This window comes from Natator depressus, chromosome 1, assembly GCF_965152275.1.
Source record: "Natator depressus isolate rNatDep1 chromosome 1, rNatDep2.hap1, whole genome shotgun sequence".
NCBI classification, from domain to species: domain Eukaryota; kingdom Metazoa; phylum Chordata; order Testudines; family Cheloniidae; genus Natator; species Natator depressus.
The window spans coordinates 219,411,764-219,426,256 of NC_134234.1; the positions used below are offsets into that span (position 1 = coordinate 219,411,764).

Here is a 14,493-nt window from a genome sequence, read left to right on the forward strand (position 1 = left end):
GTAGTTTGGACAACACAGTAGCCCCCAGATAGCTTTTGAGAGATGGAGCCTCTTCCTATTCAGGGGTAGCTGGAAGTCAGCTTGTGGATGATTATCAGTCTGAATCTGCTCTGCTCTGTGATAGCCTTTCTCTGGTCAGTGGTTATGAGAGCAACCTTCTCCAGGTGAAGAACAGCGACTTGACATTCTGTGCCTCTATCTTTTATGTGCCTTCCTTGCACTCATTAGTGTAGTGTCCTGCCCCCAAAGTGGGCGTCCTTGACAGATGAATAACATATTTCTGCCACGATTGGCTGGAGAGTTCTCCTGGTCTGTCTCATGCAAAAATTATTTTCTCCAGTTCTTGCTACTGGATTCACTGGATTGCTACTGGATGCAGATGAGTCATATGGCCTTTGGACTTGAAAACATCTTTAAATGAATTGAGCAGGTTGTAATTCCCTGATTTTGACTTTTGTCCAGTTTTATCTGAACCTGCTAAGATATATCCCTTCTATGTGATATAAAGGTGCATTGATGTATGCTAGTCTTTTGCTGAAAACTCCTTTGATATACATAGCCTAGAGTGTTTTTTTTCCCCTCTTATCAGTCTGCACAGCTAGAGCACAATTCCTGGGCTAAACTGAATGTGCCAAGCTTAGTTGGTGCCAAATCCCACAACTGTACAAGTTATAGTCTGGGTATAATTTACACAGAGGCTGTTATCAAGGACTAACAATTCCTGCCAAACAGTCATACAGTGTTACCTTTCCTCACTGTGGTAAATCAACAAAAAGCCAGAGACACAATCCTTACAGTCTTATTGCTGTGAAAGATAAACAGCAGGTTTTCAACTTCTGGAACAATTTCCTCTGGAAAATGTTGAGGAAGGTTACAACGTTAAGTTACGGTATCTCATGGTTGTAGAGTTTACTAAATTGCTCTGCTGAGAAAGAGAGTCTTGGTTTACTCCTCTATCTAAGGCTGTGTCTAAATTACAGAATTTTACCTAAAAGTCTCCACGGAGGTATCTGTGGGAACCCTAGTGTGCATAAGAATCTGGTGGCTCCTGACATTTTTTGTGTGTCATTATTCACGATGGTTAAAAATGCTTGAAGTCATGTCTATACTAGGGCTCATGCTGGTGGTGACAACAGCTGGCATTTTTGTGTAAAATTCCTTATGGAAAGGAGATTGTGTTCAGATAAAAATGGACAGAAATCAAGATCTGAAAGTTACAGGTTGCTAAATTCAGCTGAAGAGCTTGTCAGTTCAAAAGCTATATTGCATAATTCCTTAATGTTAATCTTAGAGTGAGTCATAAAAATTGCATTTATGGTCTTCTGAGGAAATGACACAGGCGGACACACAGGCAAAGTTACATTTATTCTGCCCACATCTGCATTTCGGCACGTGGATGCCTTCATCTGATTTTACCGGAAAATCAATAGACTATTTAAAACAAAACATGAACAAAGTCCCACTATTGCAATCTCCCAATAGAGCATTGGGTGACTGGCCCATCTATTTCTAGAGAAGAAACTCATTAACTAGTTAACCAGAACTTTGCTTCAGGTTCCTCAATCCATTTCTACTCCCTGAAGCAGCAATCTTCTTGTATATTTTATTTCATCATTCAGATTATCTATGATTTTTCCAAAGAAAGTCACCATACCTAGGCTATGTCTACACTAGAAGCACTTTACCAATATAGGAATATTGGTCTACTACACCAGCAAAGGGCTTCTAGTGTGGATGCAGCTACATTGGCAAAGTATAGGAAAATAAGCTATACCAGTAAAAGTGCAGTTTGGCCAATATAAGTCTGCACGAGGGATTTTTTTTTACCAGAACAGCTATGTCACTCTGGCATCACACTTCTTCACCCCTGATTGACATATTTATGCCACCCAAAGTCAGGAGTGTAGACCTGCCTAAGATTCTCTGCAGGATCTGACAGGACACCATTTTCAGATAGAATTTCCCTCGTATACATAAGTATCTTTTTTCAGGATTTGGCATTTTGCTTTATTCAATTTCAGTTCATTGTCCCTAGCAACAAGCACAGAGGGGACACCATGCTGGAGAACTGTCACTGTTGCCAGCCTGCACCTCAGGTTGCTGTAATTTGGAGGGAAAGAAGGAAACATTTCTCTAGCTGGTTGTGTGATAGATGTGGTCTACTGGTTAGCTCAAAGGACTGGGAGTCAGAACTTCTTGACTTTACGCCTAACTCTGGGGTGGAAGTGTGTTGGAGTGGTTAGAGTAGGAGGAGTCAGGAGCCCTGTGTTCTATTCTTAACCCTCAGAGGGAGTGTTTTCTCTTGGTCAGAGTAGAAGACTGGGATTTGGTACTTTAGGATTTTGTTTCCAGCACTACCACATAGCTGATTGCTGTGAGATATTGGAAAAGCCATTTTAACACTTGTGTATCTTTGTTTCTCCAAGTGTAAAATGAGGATGATAATACTTACCCAATTTTTTACTGCTCTTTGAGGTTTTAAGGATAAACAAGGATTATATAAAAGTTAAATATTATTAAATGAAAGCTGATTGAATTTACTTGTGGTTTTGACATTAGAATTACTCCCAGGGAGATTAATTAGTGAACAGAGGTACATGAGGTAGTCAAAGGTACATAATAAATTGCAAGGTCCTTCAGTTTCCCATACACACGTAGCAACAACTCAGTGAGGTGCTGAGCAGCTCCTTCAAGATAATGACCACCCTCAACTCCCACTGAACTTTAATCAGAGCTGAGAGAGCTCAACCTTGCCAGGAGGCACTCAGCATCTCACAGAGTATCTATTTTATCTGTCTGTTTCTACTGTGCCGGTTATTGCAGAATCTAAGTGTCTCTTCCTAATGTTTAATCATTCACTACATTTGTAATTTTCATTCAAGTGTGGGGTACGTGGGTCTGTGTGCACAGAGGCATCTGTCATATTATGCAAGCAGCTGTTGCCAAGTGTCCAGCGTCCTGCATGATAAGGTTTGGATGCAGAACTGTTAAGTGGGTTGAGTGCCCACACTTCTCCAAGCGGTGTATAATCACACTATACTGTATGTGAGTCCAAACATAACCATTCCCAAGGTTCACCTTTACTGTTACCTTAAACAATTCCAACAAAATATAAACCCCACTCTAAACTCTACCCCAAGCTTCGCTAGTCCTAGGTTTGCTTCCTGCTGGAACTCTTCCACCCTGCCCCCTCCACCGTGGAAAGAGGTCCCAAGCCATCATATATTCTGTGTTGGAACCAATCAGGTAGACCTGCCAGCATGGATGAGTACAAGCACCTAGCAACAGGATGGCTGGACAGAAGAGCTTTGCAGTGCCCTAACACCGTCCCCCCGTTACGGTATCCCCTGAACCGTCTGATAACCTTGAAACACTGCACTCCTAACAGAGAAAACACTTAAGTATTACCTTATAATGTGGAATATAGATATTATAAGTGAGATTAATGCATGCAGCAAATTACAAGGATTCCATAAAGTCTAAGTCCTAAACACATTTTTATACCTATTTTAATAATACTGACACAGAGGTGATCCAGACTGGTTCTAGCTCTGGATTTGTGAGTGTTTCCTTGAGACCTGGCATGGTGCCAGCATCACATATGCAATAAGGAAGGAGTGTGTGATTCTCAGCCTAGGTGACAGGCCATGAACGCAGATTGACCTGAGATTCTCTGGAAGGCTGGATTTCTTGAGAAGGGTGGATTATATGCATTACGTGTTTTTATTATTTGTATTAAGTCAGTGCAGAAATCCGCAGGCTAAATCTGTGAGTTGTGTAACTCTTCTGAAGTTAGGACCAGATTGTGGAACCCACTTGTAGCGCTGTGATGATTCTTGGGGTACCCAGCACTGTTCATCACCTTGTAACCTCCTACCTCCAGCGTGAAAGAGTCTTGTTTGTGCTAATTGGATGTCAGCTTCCTAACACCACCAGCCTTTCAGCCACTCATGCACTCTCTCTGGGGCTATGCCAGCCTTGTCTGCCTTGCAGATTAACAGTAGGTGCATCTAGTCTCTGAGTCCCTTGGAAGCATTCCCCTGTGATATCCTTGACATTCACCAAGATCTCAGATCCTCTGCCCCAAAGGATCAGTGTACCCTAATTTATTAGTTTTACTTTAAATCACAGCTCCTGCAAACCACACGAAAATGTAATAAAATAAGAGAAAGCATCATTAAGAAAGAAGAGAGATTCAACTAAAAACGAGAGAGTGGTGGAAACAAATGGTTATAATATAAAACAAAACAATAAAATGTGAACTAGAGCCTACACTAAATAGTTACATTTCCTGTTGAATAAAGTAGGTTTCTTTGCCAAAGTTCAGTCTGTTGCAGAGCTGGTTGGCTTCACAGGACCCAGGGTTCAAATTTCCATGAAAAACACCCGCGCTGCACAACTGGTTTCCTCAGTGGATGGATCCAGAGTGCATCTTCTCACAGTCTTTTTTTTACTGAAACAGTCTTTTTTTCTCTATTCATAACAGTGCGCTCTCCTGACTGTTGTAATGTTTCTTTTTTACCTCCTTTTTTAATAATGGCCCTTTTCTGGATTTCTCAGAGGGTCTCATTTCAATAAATGTTGACATTTAGATAGAAACAGTATGCATCGTAACTGTGACTGAACACAGAAACAAGCGTAGAAAAAAGAGATTACGCATTCCTTTCAACACTTTAAGACTTGAATCCTTCCATCCATATTTAGATGCCAGTGCCTACCTCCCCTAGGGAAGAAGAGGAACATGTGGGCCAGGTGGGTCCCCCCTTACCCTGTGATTTCATCTTCATCAGTCCATCTTATCTAAAATGGAGCTGATGATAATAAAAATGTTGTTTGTCTGTTTTGTTTAGTTAGACTGTAAAATCCTCAGGGCAGGGACCATGTCTTACCATGTATTTGTAACACAATGGGGCCAAAGTCTAGGCTGGGGCCTCCAGGGATGACTGTAATGTTATTATGAATAATAAAGCACATAGGAAATGTCTCTTCTAACATCATTGTGATGGGTTCGGTCACAGAGACCCCCTTGGGACTGTCACCTGATGTGCTGAATTGCCTCTGAGCCCGTTTTTCCTGCCAGCTTGGGACTCCAGAACCCTGCTTTGTTGAGCCAGACACACTAGCCAGCTGCAAACACAGACCCAGGTCTGGTGCACACCCCCAAAGCTTCAGACTTTAACCGAAAACTGCTCAGCAGGTCACCTATCTCCAGCACCCAGATACCCAGTTCCCAATGGGATCCAAACCCCAAATAAATCCATTTTACTCTGTATAAAGCTTATACAGGGTAAACTCATAAATTGTCTGCCCTCTATAACACTGAGAGAGAGAGATGCACAGCTGTTTGCTCCCCCAGGTAGTAATCACTTACTCTGGGTTAATTAATAAACAAAAGTGATTTTATTAAGTATAAAAAGTAGGACTGAAGTGGTTCCAAGTAATAACAGATGGAACAAAGTAAGTTACCAAGCAAAATAAAACAAAACATGCAAGTCTAAGTCTAATACATTAAGAAACTGAATACAGGTAAATATCACCCTTAGAGATGTTCCAATAAGCTTCTTTCACAGACTAGACTTCTTCCTAGTCTGGGCCCAATCCTTTCCCCTGATACAATCCTTGTCAGTTCCAGCTCAGGTGGTAACTAGGGGACTTCTCATGACTGACAGCCCCCTTTGTTCTGTTCCACCCTCTTTTATATTTTTGGCACAAGGTGGGAATCCTTTGTCTCACTCTGGGTTCCCACCCCTCCTTCTAAATGGAAAAGCACCAGGTTTAAGATGGATTCCAGTATCATGTAACATGTTCACATGTCCTGTGAGACTTCATTTCCCACTCGCTGGCACACAGGTGTACAGGAAGGCTTACAAGTAAACAGCCATTTACAACCAATTGTCCTAGTTATTGGGAGCCATCAAGATTTCAAACCACCATTAATGGCCCACACTTTGCATAATTACAATAGGACTCCAGAGTTATATTTCATATTCCTAGTTTCAGATACAAGAATGATACATTCATACAAATAGGATGACCACACTCAGTAGATTATAAGTTTTGTAATGATACCTTACAAGAGACCTTTTGTATAAAGCATATTCCAGTTACATTATATTTACGCTCATTAGCATATTTCCATAAAACATTCAATGAAATGTTGACCGAGTGCTGAAAGTCACTAGCTGACCCAGCATTCTGATCAGTTAAGCATTAATTAACTCTCCTAGGAAAGGCCTCATGGAGACGGATTGTACTTAATTGCCTATATGCAGTGTTGCTGTAGCTGTGTCAGTCCAAGGATATTAGAGAGACAAGGTGGGCTTTTCATTAGACCAACTTCTGGTGATGAGAGAGACAAGCTTTTGAGACACACAGAGCTCTTCCTTGGATCTGGGAAAGGTACTCAGTGTCCCAGGTGTCTCTCTTAATTGCCTAAGCAGACTGGGGGTTGATGAGCTCAAGAACTAATTATCCCACCAGCTGGGAAGGATAGATAGGTAAAAGAGCAGGAAAGACGTGCAAAGGGGAAAAGCTAGTAGAGCTCAGAGGAAGGAAGGTCTCAGGGTGGTGAGATCTCTCTAGTGCTGCCATCCCCACCCCCTGGAAAGGCCTGAGGGTTAGGACAAGCTGTCAATAGACCTGCTGCACAGGATTGTGATGGTGCTTTGGTGAAGGTAGTAAATAAAACTCTCAGAGGTAATAAACGGTTTTGGATGCTTTTTTGGTTGGCTGTGAGGAACTCCAAGGCGGAAGAGGAGCCTGCCCTTTAAGAAATGCAGCGGTGACTGAAGGTAATTTATATAACTTCTCGGTGACCCTTACAGTTCAGATATTCACTTGTGATAATAGGTACATCTCAAAACTTGCCTTACACATCCCAGTAGCAATCTTAGCTCAGACCCACCTGAGGTACTTATAAATAAGGCTAAGATTTTTGGCATGGGTATTTCTAGTAAAACACAGAAAGGACACAGGCAATAAATGATATATCGCGGAAGCCCGACCCCAGCTGTCCAGCGCTGACAGCTGGAGCCCGGCCACCTGGGGCTGAAGTTGCAGAGGTCACATAAAATCATGGACTCGTAGCCTTACTTATAAACTCTTTCAATGCACATGGCTTTAATAAATGAATGTCTTTGACTATACACTCTATTCTGTCTTGTAACTGTTGAAAGAGTTGATATCAGTGGGAGTTGGTGCTTATGAAAGTCTCACCAACTGCCTGTCTGCATCTTTAGGTGCCTACAGCCCAGATCTGCAGAGATATTTAGGCACCTAACACCAATTGAAATCAGTAGGTGTTAGGAACCTAAATAACTTTGAGGATCTGGCCCTAGATACCTTTTAAAAATCTGGCCCTAAGAGCCGGATCCTACAAACACTAGCGCTCAAGAGAGAGTGGTGGAAACAAATGGTTATGAGCTGTCTCCCACAGCTGGTATCTTGGATGAAATTCTAGGGGCATGAGTCCCAATTCTGCAGCCCCTGCAGTGCTTGCGGGACCCACCCACAGGTCACTGGCAAGGCATTAAGAAAGGAAGTGGTTTCCAAATAGTTGGATTTAAAATGTATGTATTTGTTATGTTTAGGTCTATCTATGTATCTTTTAGGGTGTAATACACTCCTGTGCAGGGGGCAGAACAAGACCTATGCACCATTTAAATTCCAAATTCCACTGAAGCCCTGTTTTGGGGGCTTATATGGGACTTAAGTGTCACATATGCCTTGTGGTGACCCTTTGCACAGGGGTGAATTTCATTCGTCATGATTTTGATCCTTGATGATCTCTGCTTTATCAGCAAATCATTTAGGGCTAGATCCTCAGCTGAAGTAAATCAGCATAGCTCCATTGACCTAAATGTAGCTACATTGATTTATTACCTTTGTTGTTGTTGGAGAACAATTGATCACCCTCTTCTTTTTAAGAACCTTTTACATATTTGAAGACTGTTATTGTATCCTCCTGCAGCCTTCTCTTCTCTAGATTAAACATGGCTAATTCTTAACCTTTCCTTATAGGTCAAGTTTTCTCAACTTCATATCAGGTTTGTTGCTCTCCTCTGAACTCTCCCAATTTGCCCACATCTTTTTTTACTTCCTTTCACTATAGATCACTTGGAGCACTAAAGATAAAAGGATCCATATTCTACATAATATTAAGCAAGAAACCTGAGCATCTAGCACATACCACTAGTTTTATTTTTTCAGGACAGAACAGCTGCAGCTTATGACACAGTATTTGTAAGGCTCTGCTCACAGTGTTGGCTGTGTCCCCAAGACTCACCTGAAGGAGATGCCATGTGAGTTAGACACTGGCAGAGAAATGTTGATTTATAACATAGCTAATTGAAACTGAAACTATATAGAAGATATTTATAACTTTATTGGGCTTGTAAGAAAAATGGATCATGGGATAATGTGAAAGGAGAAGTCAATCTTCATTGCAAATGATTAATTCTGGTTCTGTAATTTCTGAACAATTTTCTATAAAGAGGAGTTAAAATTATCTTTCAGTGATCCCTTGTCTGTTGGAAGCTGAGACTGGATGAACTGCTTTGGAATAGACAAACACCAATCCAAACTTGTGCCCAGAACTCAACCCCTGTGGTTGATCAGGTATGAATCTATGTACATTTGGATTGTTATTGACCCTATTTTGATAATGAAAATTATAGTCAACACAGTTAAACTACTTTGGCTTGTGATCCCATCCAGTCTCATACACATATATATCTGTGGGCTGTGCTGGATATATATGATATATATCTCGGTGGCTAGGTCCATGGCTTCTGCAGTGGCCAGGCACAGGATCTCTTGGCTGCAATCCTCAGGGTTTCCACAAGAGGTCCAACAGACTTTACAGGACATGCCCTTTGAATGTTCTTTGCTGTTTTTGGAGAAAACTTACTCTAAGCTCCGTGGCTTGAAGGACGTTAGGGCAACTCTAAGGTCTTTGGGCTTGTACACTCCAGGCCCATCCAGAAAGCTTTTCTATCCACAGAAAACCCCTGTTACTCTGCCCCTGCTCCACTGCAGGACCTGCAGAGAAAGAAGAACTGGAACTATAGACATAGACCTCCTCCTCCTTCTGCCTCTGCATCAGTGCCTGCTCCATCTAGCAACCCAGGGAGTTCTAGGCAGGAATTTTGATGGGATGCTCAAGGACAACATGCTCGTTTCCAGGATGCCAGATTCCATTTTCCCCATATTTGCAAACCACCTTTCCCACTTACTGCTTGGTCCTGGATTCCTAAGAGTGCTGTGTATTAAGCACTGTGGAAGTGGGTTATACCCTCCAATTTATTTCTGCCCTTCCCACCCACCCTCCCTTTCAGTCCCTCTTCAGGGATCACTCCCACGAGGAGCTCCTAGTCATAGTACATGGGTGCCATCCCCACCCCAAACCACTGATGTTTTGGCTCCCACACCCGGCCTACCCATTCCCCCCTCCCAGAACTGGTCCATTTGGCCCAAGCTCTTAAACAAGAGTTCCAACGTGGCCCAACGGGCCCGACTAGTGGCCCAGTCCGCGATGACCACCCAAATTCATGTTTTAACTTCATTTTGCTTGGTGACTTACTTTGTTCTTCTGTTATTACTTGAAACCACTTGAATCTTACCTTTTATACTTAATAAAATCACTTTTGTTTATCAGTATACCCAGAATAAGTGATTAATAGCTGGGGGAGCAAGCAGCTGTGCATATCTCTCTATCAATGTTATAGAGGGCAGACAATTTATGAGTTTACCCTGTTGTGACATTCCCCTCTGCTGTTATCTGGACCAGTGATCTGCTATGCCTCTCCAATCCTTGACTCTGGGAGCCAGCCTTACCCTGCTGTGCTGTGAGAACCCCCACTCCTGGGCTGTTCACGCACAGCCTCTGGCATGTAAGCTGCTCCCAGCTACTTGCAAGCGAATGACACTAGCCAATATCTCCGGTCCCAGACACAACCCTAGGAACCTCCATCTTGCAGTGTCCAGTTATGCTCGCTGGATGCTGCAAGCTTATATGAGTTCATCAATGTAACAAAGAAATTGATATGTACCAGGCTTGTTATCCCAAGGGGAGCCTCTGATACACTTCAAACCAAACACACTGCTTCAGGTAGAATAAACAAATTTATTAACTATAAAGTTAGATTTTAAGTGATTATAAGTCAAAGCATAACAAGTCAGATTTGGTTGAATGAAATAAAAGCAAAATGCATTCTAAGCTGATCTTAACACTTTCAGTGTCCTTACACACTTAGATGTTTCTCACCACAGGCTGGCTGGTTACATTTCAGTCAGGCTCTCCCTTTGATCAGAGTTTCATTTGCTTGGTGGTGGTGGTGTCTGTAGATGTAGGTGGAAGAGAGAGAGCATGGCAAAATGTCTCTCCCATTTATCACGTCTTTTCTTTCCTCTTGGTTCCCCCCCCCCTTCAGAGTAAGGTGAGCATTACCTCATCGCAGTCCCAAACTGACCAAGAGAAGGGGGGTGACTCCCTCAAGGGTCTAACAGATTCTTTTGTTGCTGCCTAAGCCAGCGTCCATTGTTCCTGTGAGGCTGGGCTGGGTTTCTCCCATCCCTGCCCTGATGAGGTGTGAACTGCCTCTCTGTTCTTGGAGAGTTTTTACATGGGCTTGCTTTAAGCCACGAGGATACATTTTCAGCCTCATAACTATATACATGAAATTATAACCTATAACCTTACTATAACATTACTGTAACAATTACTATAACATCACTATAACAACCATGTTCAGTGCATTGTGAGCCTTCCAAAGACACCCAACATGACAAACTTTTCATTGGATACCACACAATTATTTTATAAAGATGAACATGGGGATGTAGGCTGTTCCCCCGAGGTACAGAGCATCAGAACCATGTATAAGCTTTATACAGAGTAAAATGGATTTATTTGGGGTTTGGATCCCATTGGGAGCTGGCTGTCTGGGTGCTGGAGGCAGATAACCTGCTGAACTGTTTTCAAGTTAAGTCTGCAACTTTGGGGGCATGGATCGGACCCTGGGTCTGTGTTGCAGCAGGCTAGCATGTCTGGCTCAATAAGACAGGGTTCTGGAGTCCCAAGCTAGCAGGGAAAACAGGCTCAGAGGTAATTTCAGAACATCAGATGACAGTCCCAAAGGGATCTCTGTGACCGAACCTGTCACAGTGGCATAGTTGAAAAGTATCTGTGCACAGCTCATTGCTTTGAGACACTGGTAGAGATTTTAAGTGAGTTTTAAGTGTGCTGGGTGGTAAACAGACAAAGTGGTTACTGGTTTGTTATTTTCTTTATGCACCTCATTGTCATCTTATTGATTATTCTTGGTATACTTTTCATTGTATTTTTATACTTATGTTGTTATACCTGGCTGTTGGTTCAGCAAGTCACCAAGCTCCACCAGCTGTTTTGGGGGACCACTGTCCGACAATCCTTATTGTGATCCATTGATCAAGGGGGGGAGGGAGGGAATGTAGCCGGATGCATCCCCTCCATTTTCTCTTTCAAGTGCAGTCTGCACAATTTCCTGTTATGCTGTTACAAAGCCACAAGCAGTGGAAGCTCCTCAATGATGTTAGATGCTTGCTAAAAGCTGCATTACTCTATATTACCAATTGTATTCATGCTTATGAATGTATAATCAATTAATGTAAGGAATGAGTGAGATAGTGTGAGTGACAGCCAATGGCAAAAAAAAGAGACAAATAACTCCTTTTATGGAACCATGGTATTATCTTTGTAAAGGTATAAATCTCGAGACGGGCGGCCATGACAGGTACCAACAAGGAAATGTAACAGCACGCTAAACTCAGGACCGGACAAGAAGCAGTAGAGCCCTCCCACGGATCTGAAGGGACTTTGGGGACTCCCATCACCTCACGGCCAATCTCCGGGCAGCTGTTGCCTGGCCAGCTTCAGCCACTTGCAAAATCAAAACCAACATCCATGCCTGAAGCCTGCCAGCATGAAAGAGTTGTGTGTGTGAGTATAATTGTGTAAATAAGGGAAGCAATAAATCAACCCTCAGTGCTGCTCTAGTTCAACCTTTGTTTGTGGTTATTTCTTGGCTGGTTGTCAGGACAGGCAACAGCAGATACCTACCCTTTTCACCCAATTCCTGGAAGATGAAGGAATCCAGTATGTCTGTACTCCCAGATACTAGCTTCAAGCTAATGTGAGGGTGCAAGGAGATTTAATCTCACATTCCTCCTAGAAATCAAGTTGTTACATGAGGAATTGTTTCCAAATGCCCGTTCAGTACTAGCAATATCTCTTACTCATCAGGCAAGTGCTTTTCCTTAGAAGCTCAGCTGTAACTGTGGAATTAGGAAGTTTTTCAATGACTTTATCAATGACTTTTTGCAATGCTCACCATGTTCAGACTTGCCAGAAGTGGATATGTAGAAGTGACCAGGGTGTCTTCAAAAGATTCTTTCCTTGCCTTCTGGAGCATGTACTCTGGACAACAGGGTAGCCCCTTGATAGCTTTTAAAAGTCTCTTCCTATTCAGGAGAAGCTGGAAGTCAGCTTGTCGATGATTATCAGCCTGAATCTATTCTGCTTTGTGATAGCCTGGCTCTGGTCATTGGTTATGAGAGCAAACCTTCTTCATGTGAAGAACAGTTATTTTTTATGCACCTTCCTTTCACTCATTAGGGTAGTGTCCAGCCCACTGGGTAGGTGTCTCAATTGGCTGGAGTGTTCTCCTGGGCTGTTTTATGCAAACTTGATTTTCTGTAGTTCTAGTTACTGAATTCAGATGCGAAGAGGTGAGATGGCTTTTGGACTGAAAATCTTTTTAAATGTATTAAGCAGGCTGTAATTTTCTGCTTTTAGACTGCTGCTAAAGATCAAACAGGACCAGGCCTGAGTTATATTAATAGCTCCAGTGTGGCCTTGCCAGCACTGGTTCTCCACTCTATTGGATCTGTCAGTGGCAGCCCCAGTTTTGCTCCCATAGCACCCGGACTCAATCTCCCAAGATCATGGTTGGCCGCTCCACGCAAAACTGCGGGCCCTTCACTTAACAGCCTGGAGGCTCCATGACTAAATCCTAGAGAGAAGCCTTCTACCAGAACTACTTACATGTCAAAATGGAGGCAATGATGAACGATTAGTAACTGTTTTTTTTCTCTGTAATCCTTACTTAAGAATAAATGTGCTGGTTTAGAATGAGCAGTGTGGTAACTATAGACACTTGCACTGTTTATCATCTCTGACGTTAAAGGCAAAGCAAGCCTGCTTAGGCAGTCTGTGTTTTGCTGGGGATAACAGTGTGGGCAGGGAGCTGTGAACCCTGGAAATACCCCAGTTGGGGGCAGGGAGAGACGTGGGTCTGCAGCCAAGAGAGGTGACAGCTGGGAGATGGAAGTCTGACAGTGAGTGCCCTTGCTGGACCACAGAGAGGGAAGGGAGGTGCAGTTGTCCAGAACTCTGACAGCATGTATAGATGTTGTATTGTGCTTAGTGTTTTAGAAATGCCACATGCCAGCAACTGCCTTGCTTCATCACCAGACATAGCCTGCCCTTCGTGGCAAAGAGCACGTGATTATTTTTTATGAAAAAGGTAAAAATCAATGCATACGACTCAGAAATGTTTATTCCCACCAGCCTGAGGTCGTGATTGTGATGCTGACAGGCCAGGTGCCAGCATTTGCCCAGGCTGCAGACATTAACTAAGAACTATCAAACTCAGGTACTATACTTAGGAAGGAAAAAATCAAATTCACAGCCACAGAATGGGGAATAGCTTCTGAAAAGGTTCTGATGTTTACTGTGGATCACAAATTGAACAGGAGTCAACAATGTAATGCAGTTGAGAAAAAGGCTAATTTGGGGTGTATTAACAAGAGTGTCATAGATGAGACATGAGAAGTAGTTGTCCCACTCTATGTGGAACTGGTGAGGCCTCACCTGGAGTACTGTGTCCAATTCTGGGCATCGCACTTTAGGAAAGATGTGGATAGATTAGAAAGAGTCCAGAGGAGAGCAACAAAAATGATAAAAGGTTTAGAAGACCTGACCGATGAGGAAGAGCTAACAGGCCACGTTTAGTTTTGAAAAAAAGAAGACTAAGGAGGGGCCTGATAGTCTTAACTTGAGGCCTGTTACAAAGAGGATGGGGATTAATTGTTTTCTGTGTCCACTGAAGGTAGGACAAGCGGAAATGGGCTTTTTCTACAGCAAGGGAGATTTATTTTAGATAATAGATAAAACTTTTTAACTCTAGGGATAGTTAAGCACTAGAATAGGCTTCCAAGGGATGTTGTGGAATCCACATCATGAGAGTTTTTTAATAGGACATTGGACAAACACCTTGTCAGGGTATAGGAGGGGGAAATATTTTGGTAGCCCAGAGCCCAGTAACATGCGTAGACCACTGCCCGTGCCTAGAATACCAATTGTTATGCTTATTGCTGAAAGCTGCTAAACAGAGGCCATTTCTAAACCCTTAGCGCAACTAACAGACCAGGAGGGGATGGGGAAGTGAGTGACCG

At 42.8% G+C, this 14,493-nt stretch overlaps 1 long non-coding RNA gene across 1 annotated transcript in view; it reads left to right on the forward strand.

Annotated features, from left to right (window-relative positions):
* The window catches only part of LOC141975574 (uncharacterized), a 39,194-nt gene extending 27,201 nt beyond the window's left edge, over window positions 1-11,993 (forward strand). The window contains exons 3-4 of the long non-coding RNA XR_012635954.1: window positions 8,515-8,616; window positions 11,741-11,993. This is a non-coding gene — a long non-coding RNA (uncharacterized LOC141975574). The remainder of the gene's footprint in view (window positions 1-8,514; window positions 8,617-11,740) is intronic.
* Window positions 11,994-14,493: the final 2,500 nt, after the last annotated feature.